Source organism: Sphaeramia orbicularis, chromosome 3, assembly GCF_902148855.1.
Source record: "Sphaeramia orbicularis chromosome 3, fSphaOr1.1, whole genome shotgun sequence".
NCBI lineage: Eukaryota > Metazoa > Chordata > Actinopteri > Kurtiformes > Apogonidae > Sphaeramia > Sphaeramia orbicularis.
The window spans coordinates 40270908-40298021 of NC_043959.1; the positions used below are offsets into that span (position 1 = coordinate 40270908).

Genomic DNA, 27114 nt, shown 5'->3' on the forward strand with positions numbered 1-27114 from the left:
ACCTCTGAAAGTGTGTCACTCTCTCAATGCACCAAGGAAAAGAAGATGAGAGCCTTAAATGGCAGCTGACTGCTTAGCTCGTTGCAATCACGTGTAGCCGAGCCTCTGACATAGCAGCCTCAGTCCCTGCATGCTCTGCATTACACAGGATGACTGACAGAAAAATAAGCCCTGTTTCAAACAGATGGCCATAGGATCGAATTCTGCACAAGCATTAATGTTTAATCTAAAACAAAACAGTTTAGGTATGCAGGAATCAACTGCCCTGAACATGCATCCAGTAAACTGAATGCACTCAGGAACCTTGTACTGCATCTACAGGGGTTTCTTAATGATACACACTTACATTCGTCATCAGTCCACGGCTGCGATATTGAATAAATGTCAAATGAATAAACAAGATGATGTTTGGAATAAAATAACCCACCAAACTGGCAGCAAGTCTGTTCAACAAAACCTGGATTAATTGAGAGGAAAATTGGGTTTTGAGGCCTCAGTGTCATTATTAGACTTTGTTCTCTGAACAGAACAGAACAGAGCAATTATTGATCCTTTGAGTTGGTAATTGACTTTCAGATGTGTTGTAAATGTCTTTAGTCAGGCTGGCTGTGGAGCAGACTGGCAGCGTGACTGATCTTATTCTACACCAGAGGAAGACTTAACTAGAGCCTCAGTGGGGTTTTTCAAGATGGTGGCTTACAAGAGGGTCACGTTCAGGAGAGCTGGTGTGCTAATTCACTAATTTTTCCATTTAACCCTGCAAAAATAGCACTCCAACCTCTTAATGGTTCATTAGCCCAACATGAACATTGGCAGGTATTTTTTGAGACAGTCCAACAGCATGCCACATAAGAAAAATCAAGCTCTTGATGATGTTTAACTTAGTCAGCAGGCTAGTGGCCTCCAGGAGCTAGCACCATAGCCGACACCGGAGCAGATGCTAGCGTACTGGCACTTTGTGAAGGATTGGGTGAAATTACAGCCAACATTTCCAGAGTTATCAATGAAAAACTAGGCCCACTGTTAGAGCTCCTAAAAACATCAGCGCTGGAGGATTCCACAGACCCGGTCGACGGAAAACTGAAAGCGCTAGAAAAGATGGTGTGTGAATTAAGTGGGCCAGCTGACGACCTGGAGAACAGAGGACGACGTAAGAACATCTGTATCATCGGACTTCCAGAGGAGGCTAAGGGAGAAGACCCGACTCAGTTCTTTGAGACCTGGCTCCCTAAACTCCTTCACATTAAAAGGAAGTCAGGCTAAGTGAAGATGAAGAAAGCACACTGGCCCCAAAGCCCCCCTCCACCCAGAGACCACCTGTGCTAGTTAGATTCCATAACTATCAAGATAAATAGCATGTCTGTTAAACGGAAAAAGATCCTTACTTATCTTAAAAGGGAATGTGTTGATATAACGCTGTTGCAAGAGACACATTTAAATGACAGTGAACATTTGAAATTACAACGAGGAGGTATTGGGCAGGTGTATTTTTCATCTTGTACTTCAAGAAGTAGAGGGGTGGCCATCTTAATCCAGAGAAATGTACCATTCAAACTTATAGACTGCACAGAAGACACAGCAGGTTGCTGAGAGGCATACTTTATGGGGAAGAAATTGCTATAATGAATATTTACAATCCACCTGGATACCCCAATGATCTCCTGCCCTCTTCCTTCTCTAAAGTGATAGATCTTAATATTAAAAACACACTTATTGGAAGAGATTTTAATTGCCATTTAAATCCCATTATGGATAAATCCCCACCTGGAAAATTATCTCTTTCACCTCAAGCCAAAAAACTGTCTCAGCACTTTGTGAGAACCTAGACTATATAGATATGTCGAGAGCCCAACAAATAGCTGAGAATGAATATACTTCTATTTTTTCAAATGTTTACAAAACCTATACTAGGATTGATTACTTCTTCTTCCCTAGAATCTCGCTGCAGTCAGTTATCTCTAGCTCTGTAGGAAATATAGTTATTTCTGATCACGCTGCTATGTTCAAATAATTTAAGGAACCCAGTCAACCAAACTAGACACTGGAAGTTCAGCCCTTCTATCCTAACAGACAACAAATTTATATCTTACTTTAGAGAAGAATTTCAGTCATTTCTGTCTATTAATTCAGCTTCCACCAATGACCCCTCATTGCTGTGGGAAACATCTAAAGCCTTTTCAAGAGGTCTTATGACATTTCATATGTCTACTAAGAGGTGAAGGCAGGATGAACAAAGAAAAATCTGCTAATAGAAGCAACAACCCCTCACATTTGCTGCCTGGCATACCTGATTTTTCCATCATTGACAAATTCAAAAGAAAACTTCACCAAACACTTGCCGTTTGTACTGCAAAGTGTATTCTTCTGAATTGGATAATGGATAAAGTTCCATCTAAGATTCATTGGCAGTGACACTAGAAGACTGTGCATTGTTCTGTCTGATGTGTAAACTACACAGCAAAGACGATGTTTTTCGTTAAACATGGGAACCCTTCCTGTCATATATTGAATATTTCCACCATCTAAAACCCATCTTTTGAGAGTGCTGTGTCATCCTTATTACGTTCACTTGTATACATGTGGTTTTTCTCCTACAACCTATCCCATCATCCATCAGTCCTACTACATTTACAGTAAGGGTCGAGGAACAAAACAGTAGCAATACGACATCTCTCTTTTTTCTTTTTTTCTTCAAGCGTTCACATGGAAGATGTGGCCTATGCCAGTGCTTAAATAAATCTTTACCAGTGGCCCACCATTATTTTTTTCCTAGTGTCTTTTTGTTATAATTAAGGCATGAAAATCAATACAAAATGGTACTTAAATGAGGTAACTAGTACAGGATAACTTGAATCTGATGATTGATAAGTTGCAATTTGTCAATTTCTTTCCACAAAACACACCAAAAGTCACAATTTAAAGGGTTATCCCACTATATAATGCACGCTCTGTGTCCGTCCGTCCGATGGATGTTGCATCACAGGAGGGCGTTTGTACGGATTTTCCTCAGCCTTCACAGCCTTTGCCGCCAAACTCGCCAAATGAATAGAAACATTACCTGACTATCTACTAGGCACAGTTTTATGTCCATATTGAAATGTAGTGAGGTATGCTAGGTGATTTTAACAGGGTCCCAGCTTACAACAGACCGGGTCCCAGCTCACCTCGGACCAGGTCCCACCTCACCTCGGACCAGGTCCCAGCTCACCTTGGACCAAGTCCGACCTGACCACAGACCTTCACAGGCCCGATCGCTGCCAAACTCACCAAATGAATAGAAACATTACCTGACTATCTACTAGGTACAATTTTATGTCCATATTTAAATGTTGTGAGGTATGCTGGGCGATTTTAACTTCTAATGCTATCGTACAATGGCACCACGGGCACAATGCCGCTAGTTTTGGTACATTTTCCTCCCAGGGAACATGCCCCCAGAGCCCCTAGTGTTGCTAGGTTACTGACACAGCATTGCTGCTGCAAAAAATTCTAGGGAAAACACTGGTAAAGACACAAAAGCAATTTCCTAAAGGATAATAACTGAACCTAACCAGTGGTTCATGCTCTATAACTAAGCCAGTTCATTTCACACTGAATATACCTTGTTCACAAAAAATGCTGTATTTACATGTGCTCTTTATTGCCTTTTTCATTATAGGAATTCTAGTGTGTTTTGAGGAGAATGTTAAACTAAGCATTTAAAAATGCAAACCAAAACATGTACTAATTTCTCATTTTCAGCTCTGGGTATTGTCTGCAACACCCCCCCCCCCCCCCACCAATCACAATTTTTATGACATCCCAGAGCAATTATGGTAATAATTAAAATAATCCAGATGAGTGTTACATCATCAGCCTCTTTCTGTACCTTTCAGCAAGCCAAAAGTGATCTAAATAAAACCAAACCAGTGAAAGTAGCAGTGGTATAATTAGCAGTCTGAAAAGTGATGGGACATGTCCCCCAATTCCAGGTAAAAAATATGGCTCTTGGATGAGAACAACATCCAATTAATCACAGTACAAACAACCCAACAGCTAGAATTCATACATAAGCACTTTCACAGCAGTTTATCCCAAAAGAAGAAATTACAGGTAGAACTGTGGGACCTGGGGTCACATGAGATAATGAACTGACTGACTAATGAGTAACAAATTGCTGAGCCATAGCTTTGCAGAACAGGGAAGAGATGGAAAATGTAAACAATGCACAACAAAACACAGTCATGTAAGCACTCCATCCGCATGTGATATATTGTGTTTTAACACAAAAATTCACAGGTCAACTGTACAATTTAGTAGTTTTAGCTTTTCATCATTTTTACCAAGGAGGTTATGTTTTGTCTGTCTACACATGCCTAATATTTTCATAAAAGTCGGTGGAAGGTGCAGGGACTAAGGAAGACCTCATTAAATTTTCAGCAGACCCTGAAATGTTTGGCACTGGTTTTTACACTAACAAGTGCTCTCCTGGTTTACTCTGATATCAGCCTTGAGAGACAGTCTTATGACTTAAAGGAACAGGAAGGATGTATGACACTGTAATTCATGCACTTGTGGCTTCAGCTCCAAAACCCAGACACACGTATGCGTTGGTTGAAAGGTATTAAACAACAGGAAACAACAGTTCTCATCTTTAAATTCCTTGTTCTTTTTTTATATTTTACAATGCTATAGATTAGGGCTGCTCGATTATAGGAAAAAAAAAATAATCACGATTATTTTAGCAATAATTGAAATCACGATTATTAAAAACGATTATTTGTTAACCTTAAAGTTGTTTACTTTTTTCTTGCAAAACAATGTAAAATATACTCTTTAAACATAAATAAAGCTTTTAACCACTAAAACAAAGTATGTTCACTTTTGTATGAAACAAAAAAATCTTTGAATGCAAATAAGTATACTGTAAATTCAAGTGTTTCCTTTTGTAAATAAATAGTGCACTGTAATTAAACTGCTATAGACTTGCCATAGAACTGTAGCAATAAAAAAAAAACTCACGTAAAGTGCAAATTATAAATTCAAGTATGTTCAATGTAGTATGAAACATAGTAAATTCAGTGGCGTGCCGTGAGGTTTCAGTTCAGGCCTTCTGTATACATCAGCCATGTATAGAATAAGCACGTTAGGGTTATACAGGTTAGGTTAGGTTAATACGGGAGTTGCAGCGTAAAGAGATTCGGAGACTGAAGATTGCATTGCGGACGAAGTTGTAAACGGAGTTGTTTTTATGTGTTTTAGTTTTTCATAAGATTATGATAAAGGTGGCGGTGGTTAAACTTTAGATGGTTCAAAGGTTTGTTGTGTTAGCGGTCGGTGCGGACACAACTACGAAACACTTTTTGCACGTGATGTGTTTTTTGCTCTTCGTCTTCTTCATCAAACCCAAAGTGATTCCATACAATTGAATTTGACTTGCCTTTTTTGTTTACCAAGCACTTCTGCTGTGATTCTCCTGCCGTTTTTCCAGGTCGCTGGTCCAACTGTCCTCTTGGGGTGGACCTGCCGGCTAGCAGGCAGCAGTAGCTTAGAGGGGGGTGGGGCAGAGCAGCTCATGGGAGCTTGCGTGCGCGCGAATTAAAACAACTCAAAATTAATAATCGTTTTTTTCTCGATTACATAATTTTTGTAATCGTTGCGTGTAATAATCGAAATCGTAATCGAATTTCGATTAATTGCACAGCCCTACTATAGATATTCACTGACAAATTTTAACTCAGGGGATTTTGTACAGTGCTGTGCAAATGTCTTAGGCCACCTTAAGATTTATTGTTTGGGCAAAATTGTGACCATTCATATGCTTTTCTCAGTCTATGTAATAATATATGTACACCGGGAATATACAACAAATATGTAAACAGCATGAAAAACACAAATGTATTTCTGGAAAAAAGCTATTGTAGAAGGTAGATGGGATCATCTGAACAGAGAAGAGGATAAAGGACCATGAAGGCCTCTGGGACATTCTGAAGGTGTGCAATATAACACAACATTTTTTAAGAAAACATCCACACAGTCGACCCAAGAGTTGAAGACTTAGTAAATCAAATGGAGGTCACACTAAATACTGACTTTACTTGCAGAAGCTGATTAGTTCTAATTTTGTGTATGTGTTTCAATACTTATTAGAAATAAAGACACACACCCATTACAACTCTAAAAAAAAAAAAACAACAAAGCTAAAGGCTACCTGAGGCTTTTGCACAGTACTGTGTATGTGAAGACACTTTGTACAGCAATGCCACTGCTAAATTATATGTTTTGCAATTAATGTCTTTTCAAACTGATGCGTACTAGGTGACATTTCATTCCTTGAATAGTTTCCTTTATAGTGCCCCCTAGTTCTGCCTACAGACAGTTATTTTTTCTTGCCCACCTGGGCGGTGTCTCCTTCAGCCTCAGGTCCTGTACCAGAGGAGTCTGAGGGTTCTGCGCAGGACCTTAGCTGTTCCTAGGAGTGCGCTCTGTTGGACAGAGATCTCTGATGTTGTTCCTGGTATCTGCTGGAGCCATCCTCTCAGTTTGGGGGTCACTGCCCCTAAGGCCCCGATCACTACTGGAACCACTGTTTCCTTCACATCCCACATTTTCTCTATTTCCTCTTTCAGCCCTTGGTATTTCTCAAGCTTCTCGTGTTCTTTCTTTCTGATGTTGCTATCACTAGGGATTGCTAAATCTATTACTACAACTTTCTTCCAATGTTTATCGACCACCATTATGTCAGGCTGATTGGCCATCACCATCTTTTCGATCTGGATCAGGAAGTCTCACAGGGTCTTGGCCTGTTTGTTCTTGATCACCTTCAGGGGTGTCTCCCATTTGGACCCTGGGACCTCCAGTCCATACTCTGTACAGATGTTCCTGTACACTATGCCTGCTACCTGGTTATGCCGTTCCATGTATGCCTTGCCTGCCAGCATCTTACACCCTGCTGTGATGTGCTGGGCTTCTCTACACACCCTACACCTGGGGTCTTGTCTGGTGTGGTAGACCCCGGCCTCTATTGCTCTGGTATTCAGGGCCTGTTCTTGTGCAGCCATGAGTAGTGCCTCTGTGCTGTCTTTCAGTCCAGCCTTTTCCAGCCACTGGTATGTTTTCTCGATGTCAGCCACTTCCTCTTCCTTTGCCAGAGGTACATGCCATGCAAGGGCTCGTCCTTCCATGATAGCCCATCGGGCTCCTCATCCTTACTGGGCTTTTGTTGCCTTCACTCAGGCATTCACTCAGCAGTTGGTCATTGGGGGCCATTTTCTTGATGTATTCCTGGAGGTTTGCTGTTTCCTCCTGGACAGTAGCTCTGACACTTACTAGTCCTCGGTGCCCCTCCTTCCGCTTTGTGTACAGCCTCAGGATGCTGGACTTTGGATGAAACCTTCCATGCATGGTAAGGAGCTTACTTGTCTTGATATCAGTGGCTTGTATCTCTTCCAGTGGCCAGGATATTATGCCAGCGGGGTATCTGATCACTGGTAGGGCATAGGTGTTAATGGTCTGGATCTTATTTTTGCCAGTCATCTGACTTTTCACGACCTGCCTTACCCTCTGTAGGTATTTGGCTGTGGCAGACCTCCAAGCTGCCTCCTCATGATTGTCATTTGCCTGCAGGACCCCCAGGTATTCGTAATAGTCGTGCACATCAGCAATGTTCCCTTCAGGTCGTTCAACCCCTTCAGTTGTGATACTCTTCTAGAGACCATCTGCCCACATTTATCTAGTCCGAATGACAGCCCAATGTCTTTGCTGTATATCCAAGTGAGGTGAATCAGGGAGTCGATGTCACGCTCCTTCTTGGCATACAGCTTGATGTCATCCATGTGGAGGAGGTGGCTGATGGTTGTTCCACTTTGGAACTGGTACCCAAAGCCACTCTTTGTGATGATCTGGCTGAGGGGTTTAGGCCTATGCAGAAGAGCAGGGGGGACAGAGCATCTCCTTGATATATGCCGTATCTGATCCTCACCTGTGCAACTGGCTTTGAGTTGGCCTCCAGACCGGTGTTCCATAGCCTCATCAAGTTCTGGATGAACTGTCTTAGTGACCTGTTGATGTTATACAGCTTTAAGCACTCCAGTATCCACCCCTAAGCTGACCTGTTATCCTGGCTCCCCCTTGCCATAGCATCTTTGTACTATGGATGAGGTACAACACTGTACCTCATCAATCTCTAACTGTGATAGCAACTTCTTATTGCAGATATTTGAACACTGAGCTAAGAGCTGTTTCTTAGTCAGTGAGGATGTGGGGTTTCGAAGTGATGATTTCTCCCACGTCCTCTGCATGTACCCTCTCTCACTGGGGTTGCTACCATAGAAACACTCCATCAGTACCATGTTCTCTGCCCTGCTCCATGAATGTCTTGTTCCAGCAGCTGATTTGACAGGTGTTCCCCAACACCTGACACAGACCTTGTTGACCCGGACAATGTCTGAGCTGGTATGACTCTTTCATTTATTGTAATGCTCATTCCGAGGGTATATGTATAGCATACATATAGCATAAAGGGCCTTGCCCAAGGACCTACCTGGATCCACATTTTGCCCACCTTCCACAGCATAGTATGGCCCACTGAGCTGTCCAGTCACTTTATTTATTTATTTATTTATTTATATGCAACAATCAAGTCAAATCAAGAGTCCAGACTCATGTTTGAGAATATAAAATCATTTTCACAAATACAACAGCAGGTTTATGTTGCAATAACCAAGCAGCATAAAATGACTCATCAGAGCCTCACTTGTCACAAAAGATGTGACACCATTAAATTGTTTTTTAGTACTTCTTTCTACTTGCAGTTTAAATCGTGAAAGGAAAAGGAAGAGAACACGCTGGGCTGAAAAGTCTTTCTCAGTCTTCAAGGTTTATCTTCTCTCTTGTGGCACACACTGGATGGAAGCAAAGTCGAAGGCATCACTCCAAAGTCCTGCTGATGCTACACTGACATGAAAGACCTGCGCTATAATTTCTTCTTTAAGATGCTCTAAGAAGAAAATTGTTAGTCAGGCTGGACATCTTACTTTCTGACAAGTACAACTACTGATTTTTACATAAAATTATTTTCCTGACTGTTTCTTCTTCGATTTTCATTTCTCCACTCCCTTTCCCCATGTTTTCATGTTTCAAAGTAGATCACCGTGACCTCTCATATCATCTTATCCTCCATGTTTATTATCAGCAGGCATATATGCTGCTTATAATTCCTATAAAACATTTGTATTAATCTTACATGTGTTTTAATTAAGAACTGGCAAAGGAAAGAGAAGAGCATAATATCTCATCTTTATGGAGAGTAAGTGTATTGAATATGATTATGCTATTTTAGTGCATCTGCTTTGTAATCACTAAGCCTCCTCTTTAAAATTTGGATCTTAGTAGTCAGTCTGCATCACAGTCATGTGGGATGCACCTGCCACATCCTCCCATCCCTCTTTTATCCATTCCATTCTCTCTTTCCAGTCAGTCAAATTCATTTCAGTCAAAGATCGCCTGATACTCGTCTTATCTCTCCTGTTAGTGGGACCCCCAGGGCCCATGACAGGCTGCACACACATAAATGTTCAGTGACTGAGGGACGGCAGTTCAGTCAGGCAGTAAGGTCACTTTGACCTCTTCTGAAGCAGGAAGTACACAAGGCCTTCTGGGATACACTGTCCTGTCTGCAGCAGTAATGGCAACGTGATGAATGATGTAGCTGAGGGACACGGTGGATATTTTCAACAGTCTTGCTCTTAAAACAACCTGGATGTCAGGCACAAAGGTTAAGAAAAACCAGGAAAAATGACAAACGTGATGTGGCTGGACCTTCTTAGTACTAATTATAAAGTCATCCTCAACATATGCACATCACAAGTGGCTGTGAGTAAGTGGTTTTCATGTGACCATTCATCACAGTCATCCACAGGGACCCAACCCACTGAAAATTGGGCTAACACAGACGGTTAACCCCATTTAAATAGTGCCAAATGTTTAAAAGACTAACCTTCCCCAAGGCAGAAGCCAAACTGGGGTAAGGAAGGCAACAAGTTACAATAAAGACAAGAAGCACATGCTGCATCTTTAACCATTTAGTACAATTCTTAGGGCATTCTATATTACAAAATGACATAATATTAGATTTCCTAAGAGTTGTCCAAAAACTTTCTTACTATGATAAAATGATGAACCCAAATATCAACAGAAAAAGTGTTTAGTTAACAACATAAAACATATGGTTATGCCTTAATAGTTGACAGAGTTGAGAGTGAGGGTTTTGGCGTTAATATCAGTGTGTATGTGTGTGTGTGTGTTTGTGTGTGTGTCAGTGAGTGATGAGTGCATGGAGTCACTGTTGAGCTGCCGCAGAGCTTGGCCAAACACCAGCTTGACGCCAGCAGCTGGAGAGTAGTGATGTAATAATCTTGTTGCCATGGAGACCGGTAGCTCCCCAGCATCTCCAAAAATCCAAGGGCGGCAGAAAGTCACTGGGCTGATTGGCTGGGACGCAGGATTGCTGTGACAAGATGATATAGTACACATAGATGTCTATCTGACTTCAATCACTGTCTGGGAAATTTAAGGTGAGACTTATGTGTGTTTTTATTATTAAGTAAATTGTAACTTGATATATTACACAGCAGCTGCTATTTTATTTTTTCATTTATTTGCTTTAGAAAGGATCATAAAATGAAGAAAATAGACAGTTTTATGACTATAGTAAGCTAATGCAATCAACATAAATAAAGATAATAAACCAAAAACTGGCTGTACATATATAAATAGAAAATAAAAAAAAATAAAATAAAAATAAAAATAGAAATATAAGAGGGGTTTCATGTAAGTTAGTTCTTTTAAAGTTAAATCACTGTTTGATGCAAAAACAGCTGTTAAGGGCGCCCAAATCCTCAGCCAGTGCACTCAGTCATGACATTTTCCAATCAAGCAGCTGCATAAAACTTAAGAGTGTCTGGGAAAACAGAAAAACCTGCATGTGGAATGAGCCTCTGCTGTCTTTAATCTCACATAGCACAAATGTACATGGGGGGGTTTCACAATGAACTTTCAACAGAAACTGTCTACCGTGCGCTCCCTTGAGTCAGTATTCAGCACTAATTGAGGCTGAGAACCTTTTCATTCTTTTGATATAGATGATATGAGGCCCAGATGAGGCTCAGGAGGAAGACAGACAGAGGATTGAAAAATTGTGTAAGACAGTGGGAAAAAAGAGACCAGTGGGAAACAAAGAAACAGGGGAGAAAAGGGAGCCATAATAAACTGCATCTCATCATCAGTTAAAGGCAAGGATTGTTTTAACACAGTGAAATGAAGCGATGCTCGAGCTCTGATGTCTGAGACCCAGAAACAAACCTCTGGAAATAATAGTCTGTTCAGATTAGGAATAAGTCATATGGGGGACCATTTCATGTAGCAAATATTAAAAAAAAAAAAAAAAAAAAAAAAAACACAGACGGACACCACTTTTAACCCATAAAGACCCAAACAGCTACTGGTGATCAAAACCATCTACTGATCTAAAATGTTCAATAACTGTTGATCCACTAAGCCTATCAATCCATGTAAATAATTGGTGTAAAATACAGTTTTTCATCTTTTCATGGTCATCAGATGTGACCAGTTTGGATGTTCAGAGGCTCTGTAATGAACGTGGAAACACCCCCATCTTCTACAACATTGATTCACCAGTAAAACTATGGAGTTTGATTAATGACAATGGATGGAGACACTTGGTTTATATTCGATTAATGATATATTTGCTGATAAAGTCACTTTTTCTTCAGTTTTCTGTTTTTGACATAATAACCCTCATATTTATTCTGAGCTTTTATGAACATCTACATGATTGGCAAATTAAATACTGGAAAATACTTGATTTTAAGTTTAAAAATGCAAAATTCAGAAGAATATTATAATAAATGGTGATAAAACACTTAAGAAATGTTAAATAGAGAGTTGTTTTGTTTTTTTTTTTTCGAATTGCCACAAAAGTAGCACTGGGTCTTTATGGTTTAAGAGTGGAAATTAAAATATGGAATGACTGCTTTGAAGATTGGTTTAATATGGTTTCCTGTCCGTCAATCTTGAGGAGACAACATCACTGATGTTTTTCCACCGTCCTGATCACAAGGGCATGTTCACCACTTACAGATAACTATTGAAAGACAGAGGAACATTTATGACTGTAACTGCCATGCATGCCACCCATCCATGTTTTCAGATGTTGTTCTTGAGACAGATTTAAGTTTGCTCTCCTGATTAATATTGGTGCTATATTACAGCTATATGAGGCTTCTGGATTTCCACCTAAAACACTTTTAAAACGTCACCAATGTAGCCTCTATCATCCTCAACCAGGAGAATTGTTAAATAAATGTAAGAGGAAGCAAAAAATGTTGCATATTCCACCATGTCACAGAAATGTCAATTTGCTCTAGACTAATATTACACTGGTCAACAACAAATTTATTGTTTAAGTTTTTTGAGCTGATTTAGGATAATTTTGGTGTGCTGAATCCAAAAATCACATTAATTTTGCTCAATCAGGTCAACTTTCTGAACTATGCTACATATTGGCTTTTTAACATTTTTCCTTACATTTATGGGCATTTTCACATCATATGATACAAAATTCTTTCATATTTCTTGCAATAAATGAGTTCTGAAGATTTTACTTTTGACAATTTATGATTAATGGTTTTTTTAAATATTACAGGTGAATGAAATGGCTTCGACTAGAAGATCTTGCAAAAATAGGCCTGACGTATTCTGCTACATCTGCGGTGAATACACCATTGTACCTAACAGGAATCATGTTAGAAAAGGATTTTTTTCTCTTAAAACCTATTTTGGGTGAGAACTATATAAAAATCAACTGATAAAGTCACAAAAATGTAATCAATTTTGTGAGAAGATCAAATTTTTCAAAATCAAATTAGCAAAAAAACCTGACCTGATTGAGAAAAACAGATGTCATTTTTGGATTTGGCAGTGCAAAATGGTCCTAATTCAGTTGAAAAAACCTAGACAACTTGCAAAAAACATTTTTTTGTAACCCAGTGTTATCACAAGACCTCTGTGTTCACTGAAATTGGGTGGTCATTGGTGGTGGAATTTTTACCTCACAAATTACAGACATGGCTGATTAAGATCACAGACGATCTCCAAAATTACTACAAATCATCAGAGATTCACAGGTAATGTTAGGGTTTTATTGGGTAATTTTCTATCACTTATCAGTGGTCGTTAAATCTTTTGTTCCTATTGATGGCTTCCATGCAAAATTCTGAGGATTTACACAGAACTTGGTAAAAGAGTGTCCTCTGTCTCAGAAATGTTTTTGTCTTCTTGACTCAATTTAAAACACTGATAAGAAACTGTGTCACTGAAGAGTGTAACTGTTATTCCCACCTGACCTTTTTCCATGTTCCATTCCTTTTGTTTTCTTGTCCTTTCTTTTACCTGTTGTTTTTGTCTGTATTATATTCTATACATCTAGACCAGGTCTCCTTCCAAAAAGAAATGTATTCTCAACAGACTTCCTGGTTAAATAAAGGTCACATAAAATAAAACAGAAGCTGTTCATTTAGCCTCAAACAGAAAGCATCATGTTGCAGCACATCAACAGGTCAAAGCATACTCCATGAATGAAGACAAGGATCAGGGCCTTTCTGGATGCTAATTTACTTATTGATCATGACCAGAATCAGGATCAGAGAAAAAATGTATTATCCATTGCTGGATCCATCCATTAATGTGGTTCTCAAAAGCCAAGTGGACTCTGTGTGCGTGTGTGCGTGTCCGGGGACTCACACAAAATCTGAAAAGAGCTGACTGCTACAGTTTGGCATACTCATGTATTTTTGGTCAAGCAAGACAGCAGCGAAAACGGCAAGTTGATAGGACCAATGTTTTTTGAGATATTAGCAAATATGGAATACAATAGCCTTACAATTACGTTGCTATGGCCAGAACGCTTTGGCGGTGACTGCTGGACAAATGAGGCAGAGCATCCATGAATACACAACAGCATAAAAACTACCACATCTAGAACCTATGGATCCCCATGGGTCAGCGTGTTAGTATACATTGAAAAGCACAAGTTAAAATCACAAGTTAGACACACAGAATAAAAACAAAACATTACAGCAACTTGTCCGGAATGTGAGCTCGAGATATTTTTTCTTCCACTGTAATATTTGTTAATTAAAATGTTTTTCATCGAAATTTCATTGAAATGGCTAAAAAGTCAAAAATGACATGCTATCATATGAGCAGAACTGAACATATAGGGATTCAGGCAGTCAAAATAGGAGCCACAAAGTTGTTTGTCATGAAATGTATTTACATCCAGTTGTTTTTATGTGCATTTCTATGTGTATGCACATTTCTGAACTGATGAAGAGACTGCAACACTCCTTGAATTGATAGGAAAAAAATTGGATGCGAAAAACCAACAATATGCTACCATGTATCATCAGAGGCATAAACAAATAAATGTAGCTATTGTGAACTGTGTCAAATTCACACAATACATATGAGAATTATCAGATGTTTACCACTTGCTAAACCCAGCCTCAGGATTTTTAAGGAAATGGATGAAATGATTGAGGATGAAATGGAGGAAATCATTACAGGGTCAGAGATGTCTAGTTATATTTATCAGGTCCTCAATTAACAGTTCATGTAGTTTGTGACTGTATTCAATATTTATCTATCTGAAAAGGGTTGAAAATTCACTTCAAACACTAATAATGTTGCAGTCATTTGTATTAGGTCCCATTAATGTAATGAGGAACCAAACATCAAAGTACATGGGCTTTACTTTGGTCTTAGCCTCAGTGTTTTCACTTAAATGGGCAGTTAAAATAAGCAACTATTAATATGCACTTACAGCAACAAACTCCACACAATCCTTTACTGTGCACTACAGGACTGAAACATGTTTGAATGTGAATTTTGTTTTGTGTATTTTCTGAAAATTCTGTTAAAACTTGTGATACCTTTGGCTGCAAACATACTAACTGGCCAAGCTGCTTAATTAATGCTAGTCCCATACACTTACCTGTCTTCTTCAGATGCTGGAGGAAAACACACGGATGGTCACTTGAATTACAAAGCCATCCATTACCCTGTCTTTCCTATGAAAATGCTTTGCCTTGGAAAACCTGCAGGTTTAGAGGGAGGCACAGAGGAAAGAGAAGCCTCCATATGCATATGACAGGCAGAGTTTTGGGAGCAAAATGTGAAAATTTCTTCAGAGAAAGTCTCCAGTTTGATGTCTTCAAACGGCTGCAGCAGCATCAGAGAAAGACGACTCTTTAACATGTGGTATATATTCTATCTTTCTCTTTTAATGATCTTAAAAGTCCTTAGAAAAGGGGTCGAGATCTCATCAGGTCCCACTGTCAATCTAACTAATTCTATTCAGCAGATGCCAAAATCCCATATTTCACAGTGTGACTATTGGAGCTGCACTGACAATGTGTCTGGAATAGATCAACAAGTCTGGGAGCAGTCATACACCCTTAAATGTGTGTCTTATTGTACCAAGGAAATATGAAATTCACTTCTTACCAATTAATAATATTAAGTAGCTGTGTTTACTTCTACTTTATATAACTTGGAACATCTGCTGCAGTGAAAGCCATCTGTGGTGCTGATCACTAGTTTCATTTTACATTAATGAATGGAAGCTTCACCTTTTCTGTTTGCCTCTGCTTAAATCCTGCTTTATTTTGTATTTCTTCAACTGTACACCTGCAGGACAGAAGTACACACCTCATACTTTCCATAAACACCAAAAATAGCTTATATTTTAAGACAGTTTGATATGTTCTACAAAATGTCAGCAGCTATATATTCAATACCAATGTGTGAGCACATATCAGGCCTGGGAGATCAATCTCTCTGTGTGAGTCATTTTCATGCTGTCCACCTCTCTGAGAGCCAAGAAGAAAAGAGAAAAGTGGAAGAAGCAAAGAGCTCCCACAGGGCAGACAGACCTGTGTTGCCTCTTCCTTAGTCTGGTCTTTAAAACACACACAAAGCAGAAGACAGTGCTGATCGGCCCTGTGTATCGGAACAGCAGCTTTCTCTGAGACGTCACCAGATTACAAAGTAGTCTGTTACCCAGTCTGCTCACTGATCGCACAGCTTACCAGGCCAAGAAGTGGAAGAAACTAAGCTCAGCAAAGAGACAAAGAGAATATTAAAGGGATGATGAGAGGCAGATGAGACCGCGAAGTAGGGGAAATGACTGCAGTCTGATTTTCTGTTTGGATGTGCATGAGGGAGCGTGAGAGGCAACACCAGAGAGCTCAGCGGAAAAACCGAGAGCCCCTTTGCCAGCACTTGACTCAAGTGTGCACTGTTCTGCGTATGGAAGCGAGCCGATGATGACTATAGTTACCCGCGTTTAGAGAGGGGAAGGAGTGCTTAATATTCCACACACATTCAGTTGCTCTGCTATAGCAAGAGTTTAAAAATAGACCAGAGCCGACTTGCGGACTGAGGAGCTGAGCTAAAAGGAGAGGTGGAGTCTTATACGACGAGGGGGATCCAGACGGGTCTGGGTGATGTGAAGGGGAGGCAGATGGATGGTTTTGTCCTTGGTGATGATTATTATTGACTGTATCCCACTTTGAGATTTGATCAAACATGGCATTGACTGTTCTAAATTATAATCACCTCCTGATATGACTTCAGTTTGACAGTGGTCAGAGGAAAAAACAAACTGCTCCATGTCAGTGTGTGCTTATCTGTTAACACTGTTTTTCTCCTATTTGTGATTATTTTAGGTACTACACACAACACTGAGAACCACTGAGTCAAATATTTACCATATTTCTAGGCTGTTCCTGAGGGATAAATGCAGCAGCGTGGTGGAAAACATTAAAGCTGAACAACTGCAAATGTATTCAAAGACTAAGGTAGAGGTTAAATGTTACACTCAGTTCATCAACATAAAGTCACTGAAGAAACGATGGCAAGAGAAACATAACGCCGTCTCCAGTTGTCATCAGGTTCCTGTGTTTTTAAACAAACTGATGCAAATTTGATGTCACTTGACCTAAATTCATGCAAGAGAATACATTTTAATAAATATCAGCATTTTACCCAGAATGAAAACAGAGAAGAATAACTGCTGAATTGGAGTTTCCAAACCAACTGAGGGTGTATATGTGTGTGTGTGTGTGTGTGTGTGTGTGCGTGTGTGTGTGTGTGTGTGTGTGTGTGTGTGTGCGTGCGTGCGTGTGTGTGTGTGTGTGTGTGTGTGAAAGAGAGAGAGAGTAGGAGAGGGAGAATTCAGGACTAAAAAAGTTGCTGACTACTACACAGAGCAGTATCTTGTTTGTGTGCACATGTTTACTGTCACCATTGAGGCTTTATACAAAACAACACAGTTTTTAGGCTGCAGTAAAAAGTCAAAAAAGACATCATCTTAAAAACCAGAATAATTCATAAGTTGAAATACATTTGTTATGAAACACACAGGATATAGTGTACATTTATTCTGCTTATCCTGGACTTTTTGCATATATTACACATTTCATATGACTGGACAGTCAAAGAACTGTCAGTGTAAATGATGCACACCTAATAACTCATCTACTGCTGTTAGAATAAGGAAGAGCCTTTCTTTTTTTTTCAAAGTTCCTTAGTGGGCATGACTTTGCAAACTATGGATCCACCTCAAAGAGCACAGCTTCAGCCCACATTAGAGCAGAGAGCTGCACACTCCCAAGAGACAACATGCAAGACTACAGAAACACACACCACAGACCGCACACCGGCCACACAAACAACAGAGGCTCTTTTCATTAATACATGGAATGTCCTGCACATGCACATAATGCAATCTTCAAGAGAACAGTAAAGGCAAAGGCTCTATCACTCCTGTACAAAAATCAGAAGAAAAAAAAAACTCCATGTAACACAAATCTCCAGATGTCTCAAAATGACAGTAAAACAGATTTGTGACAGATTCCTTCAAGTGTAACATCAAGTGTAATTTCTTCTGACACAGGTCGAGGCTTTGTCCTCAGGGACAGGTCTTTTGCTGGTGCCCAGAGTCAGGGCTAAACACGGTGAAGCTGCGTTTCAGTTCCATGCAGCTAAACTTTGGAACAGTCTTCCTGATGATGTGAGACAGGCCTCCACTCTGACAATGTTTCAGTCCAGGCAGAAAACGGTTCTGTTCATCTATGCATAGAACTGGAAGGGTTCTATCTGCACTCTTCCCTTTTACTTTATTTTAATTGCTTATTATTTATGTTTTATTGATTAGGTTTTAATTGTGTGTTTTTAACTTGTCTCTTTTCCATTTTTGTAAAGCACTGTGAATTGTCCTGTGTATGAACTGTACTATACAAATAAATTTGCCATGCCTTGCCTTTGGACTTTGTGTCACTCAGAGACCATGGTATGTCATGGCAAGTCTGGATTCACACAAACATCAACAAAATGAAATACCATAAAATCCATGTATTTGCTGGATTTTGAATAAAGAAAGAAACAATACTCAAAAAATGCATACATAATTATTTTAAGGGCTTATTTCCAACTCTACACAACAGTGAATTAGCATTTTCGTGCCTCTGTTGCAGGGCAATTAGCAGACACTGTCTTGCATCCTTTTGAGACCCCTGCACTCATTACACTCATCTTTATGGTGGAAAATCTTTTACGCTTTATTTCACCATATCCTCTTATCTGATGTAAAGCTTCCCTCCTAAAATAGCAAACACACACACACATAGAGAGAGAGAGGATACTGTTGTCCGTAATGTGCCGAGCCAGCAGGCAGCCCTACAGGACGTCAGCATCCATATGTAATTAAAGCTTTTTGCCTGTTCTTCACAAAGCACCCAAATTCATACCCCAGCGGACACATGACACCAGCAGCACTTTTTGTACCATTTCTTATTAATGCAGAAATTCACACAAATACGCATAAAGAGAGTATTTTTCTGTCAACACACGTGCAAACAAACTGGAAAAACACAAGCAAAGAAAAGACACACACAGACATAGAACACTGGTGAAAACATCATTAGTATGGTGATAATATATCAGCTATTGAAGCCTGATGGAACTGAATTATGAATAACGTATAAAGATCCATGTCTAAAACAAAATCACAGCGGGATGTTTTCCAAGTTCACTGTGGCCGACATTAGTCTACAAAGAATCACCGCTGTGCCTGAACTCATCCTCTCCAGTGACGTCCTCAACTCCAAAGCAAGCCTCTGCTTTCCAAAATAAGCCTTGTCTCCCCTTTCAAGTCTGACATTAAAGTAGAGGAATGAGAAAAGAGGAGCAGTGGAGAAGACTCCAGTGAGAACAAGAAATCACTCATATTGCTGTAAAGTCTTAAAGATTTCCCTGCAGTAAAGCCTGTGTTTCAGCAAGATGGATTTCTCCAATCTTCCTTTTTAATAATCTTTGGAGCTTCGCTGCTGGACCTCGAACACCATCCTATGGTAAGGCCAAGTGTTATGGTTGAAATTTGACATTATCTAATTTTAATACATGCAAAAAATAGATGAATAATGCATATTAAGTGATGAATAGATGAGTAACTGTTGAATTTACAAAGTAAGGAGCATCAATTACCACAGCTATTTTTTCCTTTTGAACATTTCTAGTCCTGTGGTAGTCGTACAACATAATCCCAGAGCTCTAACTGCTCCCATACATGCTGTGGTGTGATTTAGTTCGGCTGGTTACAGCCTGGCTGCTGTTCAGTTCCCCACATTAAACCATAATCTCCTTGATGCCTCCCAAATATGACAGGAAAATTACTTAATTATGTTTCAGCTACAAAATTAAAACAAGCCATACAGGACATACAATATTCACACTACACAGGGCACAATATCTCCAACACTGATAGCTGCAATTTTAATTAAACTGATGAAGCTCAGCTTGGCTCTGTGCGATCTTGACCGACTCTCCTCAATCACTTCTTCATTTCCATATGAGTTTGTTTGGACTTGAGCACCCTAGAGGTTCATCAGGTTGCAGACAGGTTCATTATCAGTGTCTCCTGACAATGAATATGTTTTGGCTCTCATTTACTCCTGCAAGCACAAATAGTGACAAAAACGGCAGATCCAAACCCTGAAAGATGTAATGCATCAGTGTGCAAAGTGGCAGAGAATGAGTTATAGTGTGTTACCTCTTATCTTCTATTTGTTTCCACCAGAAATAAAAAAGATTAGCTTGGTCACAGCAGTGTATAGCATTTAGAGTAATACAAATTAAAGGTTAAAGGTTAAAGATGAAGGTTAATTCCCTTTTTCATAGAGATATTCAATCTCTGCATTTCACCCATTCTAATATCTACAATGCCTGTAATTACCATTAGCCAGTAGCACATTAGGAGCAATGACTTTCCATTGAAGACATTCAGGGATCAACTCCAGATCTTCATTAATACCTTAGTCAAGGACACTGCCAGGAGAATTAACCCATGTATACCTATTTTTTCATGGCGTGGGAAACTGGATGATAAGAAGGAAAACAGGTAAACTCAACACAGGCTGACGGAATTGCATCAGGAGTTGCTAACAACTATGCCACCATGCAGAAAAACAATGTCTATACTATATAAATAATACAAATCAGCACAAATGTGGAAACCCCTGCATGTGTTATAAGGTTAGAGCATTCGAAGTGTGTGACAGCGCTACAACACTGTAGGACTGCACTGTGAAATACTCATAGCATCCTTATTGCTGTGTCACATGTAGTATGGGTTTGCTGTGTTGTCTACTGGTGTCAAGTTCAGTCAGGGCAAGCTCATTAATCTGCTCAGTGGCAGTTCGTCTGGCTGAGAGGGGAAAGAGGCAAAGGCGGAGAGAAAAAACAGGGGAAATGAAAGTGAAAAGGAACAAAGACAGGATTTTGTGGAAACCAGAGGCCCGCCAGAAGATACAGAACAAAAAGAGATGCAGAATAAAAAAGACATCAAATAGAGGAAAAAGAGAAACTGAACTGAGTGAGAGACAAAACAGAGTAGACAGAATGAGCTTTGCGTCACTGTTAAGTGTCATTCTCTTGGATGGAGCTCCACAGTGAATCCAATGAGCAGTGACTTATCCCGACTCTTATACTTCTGACTCACACAGACTGACCCCGTCCAGGAAGAACGTCCAATTAAATATTCACACAAGCTTTACCTTAATCTTAACAAGGCTACCTTTAACCCTAAAATAAAGTCTTAGCCTCAGAAATCCTTATTTAATTGTCAAGTTTCAGCACAATGCTCTTACAACACATACATTTCTACACATCTACACAAAGACGTGCACTAACATGAGTAATAACTGTCCATATGTGTATTCTAGAAAGCCTCGACGGCTCCCACTGTTAAAATTCCTGAATCAACAGCTTTTGCCAAACAGGAAAAAAGAAAGACATAAAATCTGAAATCTTAAATCCATCCATCCATCCATCCATCCATCCATTGTTTCCTGCTTATCTGACATCTTAAATTCCAGTGCAGATAGCTACCTTGTTTTACACATCAACTATTAAAATTCTTTGAGTACTTTTAGCCTCATTTGCGTAATTAAGTAATATTTTTTCAGGCCATAGCCAATGGTGCAAAATGAAGAAGCAGTGTTTGGAGAGTAACGTTACACAGATATCACAATTTGGCCAATAATATGACTTAGGCAACTATGGTATGAGGCAAACGATATATTATTTTAATAGTTTAAAAATTACAGTCTGAGAAAATCCACAGTACGGGTCTATGCAACATGATGGGAAAGTCTACTAATTATAATGACAATGATACATCATAATGAGCTGTTCTGCTTTAATACTGGTGTGAAGTGATATTAACTTAAAGTAATCAGTTGTTCATTACTTTAAAACAGGCATTATAATGGAATGCCCTCTTTACTGTGAACCCTGAGAACAAGACATTTATTATATAGATGAAAGCAAGACCATATGTGAAGTTTAAAAAAATAATAAGTCAAACTGTACATTGTCATAGAGGCAGTATAGTAGTGCTGCAACAATGAATTGGTTAAATCTTAAGAGTTGGCAATGAATTTGGCAGTTGATTTGTTGGGTCTTGAACGCGTTAGTATTGAGGCATGCCCGCACACTGTGTAGTGTAACAGAGAAAAACACAGAGCAGCATGGCTGAGGCTTCAGATGCCAGGCAGCCTCGTTTGACCGAAACATAGTGCGCCGCTTATGTAACAAAAGTCGAATATGGAGAAAAAAATGGGCAAAATCCCACAGTGCAGTACATTTTGGGCAAACGGGGCTGCTGTGGCCACCGGGAACATAATGTAAACCTATATTAAGATAGCCTACATGTCGTAGTTAGACACTATTGTTGTAATTATAACGTTTCCATCCATCTCCGTTTATCAGGCCAAACCAGACTAATGTTGACTGGAACTAATACATACAACGCTAGTCACATGTGTTTGCTCCTGGAGGATTCTGTTGGGTTTCTGTAAATTGGCTTAGAGTCTGGTTTTGACCAACTCTATATATAAAGTGTCATGAGATAACTTTTTTGTTGTGATCTGGCACTATATAAATAAAATTTGATTGATTGAGTGATTTGATTGGTTTTCCCCTGTAAGTCGCTTTGGAAAAAAGCATCTGCCAAATGCATAAACATAAACATAGATTGACAGCCTATAACCAGAGCTGGTTGAAGACTATATCTTGTCAGTCTCTAGCCATAACAAGTCTAGGTAACAAGCTATTGCTCACTAACTAAACCAAAAGTCATTGCAGGGATGTAACCATTAGTGACTTCTCTGCAGCCTATATTGCTTTGGGTAAAATACCAATCTTTGAAAATTGAGTTGTTTGTGTTTATCTGATTTAATCGATTAGTTATTAAAAAAAATCTACTGATTAATCAATTTTTAAAATCATTGTTAGTTGCAGCCCTACAGTATTGTAGTCTATATGTTGACTAAAATATTCACTCAGATTGGTGAGTGGAGTTAACACTGTGACCTCACTGGAGTCAGAGATATTAATGTCATGGCCGAAAGCTGAATGTCCTGATCTCAAAGCACACCAAAGCCTCGAGGGTTTATCTCATCATTTCCTCACATTATGGATTAACATGTTATTTAGCAAGGCGGCTTCGAATCAGGAAGACATGTCTCCCAGATTTCAGGAGGAGGGAGGCACATAGCAGGCAGCGAGGCTGATAAGCAGGAAGCTCGGTCTAAAGCACATCCCACTTTTATTCTATATTAAGTCTTTACAGGTTAGAAATAAATCTACTTAAGGGACCGGCATTCCCAGTGTGTGGATTATTATGAGCAAAAAGCCTTCCCTGAATCCCATGCGCATGAGCCATAAGCTGAATGTATCGAAGGTGTCTGGTAAAATGTGTTTTTATTTTGAAACATCTGCACATCGAGTAGACACATCTGAGTATTGCATATGCTGAACCTTTGGGATGGTTGTGGAGCATCTGTTTTCCTGTTTATTTTGAAAGGTGTAACACGCTCAACTGTTGTGCGAAAGAAGCTATCAACAGTCCTGGTAATTAATGTATTCATTTATAATGCACACAGAGCACCTTTTAAATATTTCATTTTCAGTCCTGTTGCCCTACAGCTGTGAGTTCCCAATTCAAGCAGGTCCACGAAGCTGAAACTGAATGTCCTGATTAAAGACGTTCTGACAGCAGCTGCAGAGTGAAGTGAAAGCACCTTCCATCTGATTCAACACACATACAGTAGATGTGTGAAGAATTCACAGGCATAATAAAAGTCTAGTGTGTGTTGTGTTGCCACTTACTCAAGGCTGTAATAATCAGAGCAGAATTTAGTGTATTGATTATGACTTCTGCCAAAAGAGGATATGTGATCACTCCTCTCCCGTTTGTCTACTGGTCTGTTTCACAGCTGGGTTATGCAACAACTAACTTGAAACATCTGTAAACAGAACAGTTTTTCACCAAACCCCCAGGTTCAACTTTAACTTAGATGGTGGTTTGAGTTTTTGAAGTGCATATATTACATCGGTGGTTCTCAATCTTTTTCTTTTGGGCCCCCTTTGGAGGACAAAAAATCTCCAGGCCCTCCCTCAACCCCAACAACATTGTAACAGGGGTGCATTTATAATTTTTATTGACAGAAACATCAATATTGTAACAATACTTTTTGCTGTTTCTTGAATAATTTGTTGCGCAAAGATTTTTGCGAGACAATATTTTTCCAAATTAAAATAGGAAATGCGCAATTATCTTACAACTATGACAATAAAATTACTTTTTTTAGAATAACAAACAAATTTTGGTAACAAAGATGAACATTTTAACAATATCAGTGGCTGCAATGAGCCTGTTTACATTGTGCATCTCAGAACATTAAATTGCAAACTGTACAAACTGTTGAAAAACAGAAACATTGCATGTTTTTCTTTTCCAGTCCAATCCTTGACCATTTATCAAACCTAAACTCTTTGTCTAGTCTAATGACAGATCACCATGGTAGTAGATTTGTTCGTTGTGCATCCCTAAAATGAGTCCAGGGTGCTCCAACTCTAAAACATTAGTTTCCACCTGCTACATGTTCTAACCTGAACAAAAAATAACCTGAAGCAGAAAAAAAAAACACCCAGGAGAGATCCCAAGCCTTCATGCCTCCCCTTACATAGTGGGCCACATTCCACTGTAGGACTAATTTATACCCCCATATGACTAATATATCCTGTCTGTGATGGTTGTTTCATAGATATAGACATATGAAGGTTCATGTTCATTACACAATGTAAGAATGGGCATGTGCAAATCATTTTATTGTCTAATCATTTCCCCAATCTACATAAAGACAGACAAACTGGAATATTCATGTTGAAAAGCATGTTAAAAATCCAAAATGCCGTTTACATGTAGTGGAGAGGCCCAAACATTAAGAAAAAGGTTAATTTTGCTAAATACTGTGGCTGCACCGTTTCAAACTTTTCTCACTGGTTATATAACTCAGACCACTCTGTCTACACTGATCCAATGCCAGTTTTCATTTTCCAAAACGTTTAATTCTTGTGAGGGTCGTGGAACCTATCCCATCTACCATCAGAAGAAGGTGGGGTGCACTCTCCCTTCATCACAGGGTTGACATATGTCAGGGGTATTCAAATCTAGTCCTCCAGGGCCGGTATCCTGCATGTTTTAGATATGTCCCTCTTCCATCACACCTGGAAGACATTACATCGTTATCAGGCTTCTGCAGAGTATGATGATGAGCTGATCATTAATTGAACCAGGTGCGCTGGAAGAGGGAAATATCTAAAACATGCAGGATACCAGCCCTCGAGGACCGGGTTCTAACACCCCTGACATATAGAGATGAACCCAGGACCTTCTTGTTTTCCACTGCCCCCCTGTGCCGCCATTTTTATCTGATTTAAAATGTGTAAACAACATTATGTGGAAAATATTTTAAGTAGGGAACATGTGAGGTACCATGACACGGATTCAGGAAACATCAAGACCAACTGAAGCTGGAAAATGGAGCATCATGTTCTTACAGCAATGTCAAAACACCGGTTTCCTCCTTAGCTGGATTACTATTGCAACAACACACCATTAGAAAGGTAAAACTAACCTGTCTCACAACGGTCCATCAATAAGGTTATTGTTGGAGCTATATAACAGATTTAATCTTTTGTCGTGGTGCAGTCCTGTGTTGCCACAGACCCCTCCCTCAAACTAATTAATGAGGATCACCTGCCAGTACCGCACCTGGAGCAGATCTCAATCAGAGTCTCATATAAGGGGCTCCTCTGCTCCAGGGTGGTGTTAGAACATTCTGCTGCATCTGCCTCTTCAGGTTTTGCACATACATCACATGATCACGTGGTTTTCTGTTTACGACGCCATATTGATAGGCAAGCTTTCCTTGGATCGTACAATTGCCCATTGTTGGTGATATTTGTCTTTCTCCTGTGTAGATCTACAATAACATAAAGCTTTAAGCAGTGTGATCGAGGTAACCACATGTGTTGCAGTTGGTTGCAATAGATGAATTTCATGTGATGTATGCATACATTAAGTCTTGGAGGTGGAAGTTACGCCGAGTTTGTAGCGTGTTAAACGATGGACCTGCTAAACTCCTGTGTGCCGTTTATTACTTAGCTTTCACCAATTATAAGTTAGGCAGAAAGACCGCTGGGTTCCACTGGTGGCAGCGGTGGTTCTGTTCTGCCGACCGCTGTTTATAGTTATTACCGCGGTTAGTGTAGCTTCTCAGTATAGTTAGCCTGCGTACCTGTTGTGCTTAGCAGCGTGGAAAAAAAGAATTGTCATCATGTGGTACGGTGATGAAGACCCCTTTAAACCAACCAGGAGGGCTTCCCCTGGCCTATCACCCTATAGAGAGAGAGTGAGTGTGTATCCACCTGCTCCCTTTGCCGGCGATGGCAGCCAGAGTTTCCTCAGCTGGAAGTGGCAGTCGGAGCTACGACGGGCGACACCGGTGAGTTCAGCAGGGAGCTGGTGACAATACTCCCCATTCGTCTGTGCAAGTCTGCTTTTCTACTATGGGACAGCCTTCCCCATGTAGTCAAGTCAAATTATGCGGCCGTGAAAGAGAAGATGGGATCAGTTTTTGGACAGAGACAGTTAATGGACCGTTTTAGAGCTAACATATCAGCTCATTCATGAGTTCCAGGGCAGAGCCTGGAGGTGTATGCAACTGATGGGAGCCGGCTGGTAGCTGGTACTCCTGTTTTTGCCTCCGTGTTGTGCGTCACTGTTGTTAGTAAACATTGAAACTCATCTATGGTGCCTTTATCACAAGCAGACACACTCGCAAATAACAAAACAGGCAAACACGAGTCCAAAGAAAAACACGATATAAAGCAACAGTTCTGACTTTCTGGATACAGATAGTGTGCCTTCCAATATGGCGGAGTAAACAACAATCACATGACCAGTGACATCAGCTGCAAGTCCTGACTACCACTGCTCCACAGCCCACCACAGACTCACTGGACTCTGACTGCTTTCACCCAGGTTTCATTTGTTAATCAGTTTCATGTTTATTTTCTGTTTAATAAATCACTTTACTCCTTCAGCACTGTGCGACTGAGTCCCTTCATTCTTTCCATCATGATATC

General features: G+C 39.8%; 1 protein-coding gene across 1 annotated transcript in view; it reads right to left on the minus strand.

The window, feature by feature from the left end:
* The window catches only part of frmd5b (FERM domain containing 5b), a 98821-nt gene that overhangs the window by 60882 nt on the left and 10825 nt on the right, over window positions 1-27114 (minus strand). The window lies entirely within an intron of this gene.